Source organism: Cololabis saira, chromosome 20 (assembly GCF_033807715.1).
Source record: "Cololabis saira isolate AMF1-May2022 chromosome 20, fColSai1.1, whole genome shotgun sequence".
NCBI lineage: Eukaryota > Metazoa > Chordata > Actinopteri > Beloniformes > Belonidae > Cololabis > Cololabis saira.
This window is the reverse complement of record NC_084606.1, coordinates 27,297,009-27,299,654: the sequence shown is the minus strand read 5'-3', so window position 1 is coordinate 27,299,654 and position 2,646 is coordinate 27,297,009.

The following is a 2,646-nucleotide window of genomic DNA, read 5'->3' as shown; positions in this document are numbered from 1 at the left end:
CTCTGCATTCAACACAATAATCCCAGACATCCTCATTACAAAACTGACCACCATCGGCCTACCCCCTCTCACATGTGCCTGGATCAAAAACTTTCTCACTAACCGACCCCAGACTGTGAGATTCGGCCCCCACCTGTCCTCCACCCACATGCTGAGCACCGGCGCTCCACAGGGCTGTGTGCTGAGCCCCCTCCTATACAGCCTGTACACCAATGACTGCAGTCCGAACCATAACAACAACCTCATAGTGAAGTTTGCTGACGACACTACGGTGGTCGGACTTATCTCAAAGGGGGACGAGGAGCCTACAGAGAAGAGGTCCTGAAGTTGACAGCCTGGTGCTCAGAGAACAACCTCACTCTGAACACCGGAAAAACCAAGGAGATCATTGTCAACTTCAGGAAACAGAACACCGACCCAGCCCTCCTCTACATCAACGGCCAGAGAGTGGAAATGGTCCACACCTTCCGGTTTCTTGGCCTCCTCATCTCCGACAGCATCTCCTGGTCGGAAAATGTCACCACCATCCCCAAAAAGGCTCAGCAGCATCTGCACTTCCTGAGAGTCCTCAGGAGATACAAGCTGGACCCCAACCTGCTGCTGACCTTCAACCACTCATCCATCCAGAGCCTGCTGTACTGTACTGTACTGTATTACAGGTATGGCAGCTGCACTGCTGCGGACAGGGAAAGGCTCCAGAGGGTAGTGAAAGCAGCGCAGAGGATTATCGGCTGCCCCTTAACCTTTTTATGTTATTTATATTTCTTGTATCTGTTTGCACTGTCTTGCACTGGAAAGGTGATGCTGCTTTTAATCTCACTGTACCCATGCATAGTGACAATAAAGTATTCTATTCTATTCTATTCTATTCTATTCTATTCTATTATATTCACATGGCAACGATAAGCAAGACATTTTAGTAAAATACGTCATTTAAAATCAGAGCTGTCTCTCTATCTTTTTGTCAATATTCATGAACGCGATTGCAAGGTTTGTCTGTGGTTTTCTGTCATCATACAGTCATGTGGAAAAAAGAAGCTACACCCTGTTTAAAGGTTTGTCAAGAAGTTAAAAAAAAAAAACGTGGTTAGACGGGAAAAGGTGGCAGAATGAGAGGATGGGTGCATGAAAGAGGTGCACGACGACCGTGTCCTCGGTACAGGGCACCTTCTCAGCCATGTCAGCTCTCTGGCACCCTGACTTCTGAAGGCTGGTCCTGACTTGCTGTTGTGGTTGGGAGGAACCATCCTGCTGCGTGACCCGGTTTCAAGCCAGGCTTTAGCTTTTGATCACATGGCCTCATATTTGACTCCTGAATACTTTGATTGAAGGAGGAGCAAATCTTTGTGAACACGTCTCCATCACATGGAGGGTTTAATGTGTTAAGTACGAGGTGCTTGTTTTGATTTTGTCCAAATGAGATGCGCACTATGTCCAAGCTCATTCACTTCAGAGACATTTCTGTCTGGCTTTGTGTAAGCTTTTTTCCCATTATTATGATTATGATGATTATTATTATTATTATTATTATTATTATTATTATTATTATTATTGTTGTTGTTGTTATTCTCATAATGGTAAATGAGCTCTGTATGCAGTGCTGGCTTTCATCCTTCTTTTTTTCTGTGAATTAGAAAGACTGACCTTGGAGGACATCCTCTCCTGTGGAGATTTTTTTTCTCTTTTTCTTTTTTTTAGCAGTTTTAATTTCCACTAGTGTATAAACTTTACACTTTTCAGACACTTCAAACTGATGGACTTGTTTGGAAACGGCCTTATCCTTTTTGTGAGAATGATAGACAACAACTCATTTGATAAGAAAACCTGTCTTTGTAAAATTAATCTTTTTTTAATCTTTTAATTCTTCTTTCATGGCGTATGTAATAACTCACCCTCTCAGTTTGTTGAGAAGCAGAAACCCTGCTCCACCTCTCCATGTCCTCTTAGTTTTAACTAAATAATATTAATTACATAATGTCTGGGTGTTATATAATTTTGTGATTTAATAAGGAACAGATGATTTGACCTACTGCTAAGTATCCCTCCACACTATGCCTCTTTCCTGGCATCTTCCACGATATTGTCTCACACGGATAAGGAGATGCACACACATCACTGCCATGGCCAAGGTAGTTAACCATCAACTGGGCAATTCTGGCCACTCAGGCACCTGTAAGGCAGGAAATGGGCTCCTACGGTCAATATTAGCCCATTATGGTGTTATATGAAAACCTTTCAACAAATTGTGCGTCAGCCTTTTTTGGTTACGTGGATGACGGATCTTAGTGAGGTACTGCTTTAATTTCTTAACTTAAAATTGATGATATTTTGGAATAAATGGATTTTGAACATTATTATTATTATTATAAATTATTATTATATTATATTATTATTATGGTTATAGTTGGAAGTTTAGGGAAATATTATTTACTAAGAGGAACCTCAGCTCGTTAAATGTGAAGCTGCAACAGGAAGCTTGTTAACGAATGCTCAAAACAAGGGAAAAAAAGTCTGGTCATATATAGCCATTGCTACATCTCATCAGATATGTTATATCTTTTTTTGTTCAAGCCATGTATACAGAAACATAAAAAAATAAAATAAATAAATCAGAGACTGGGATACAAATTTTATTCAAAATCCCAA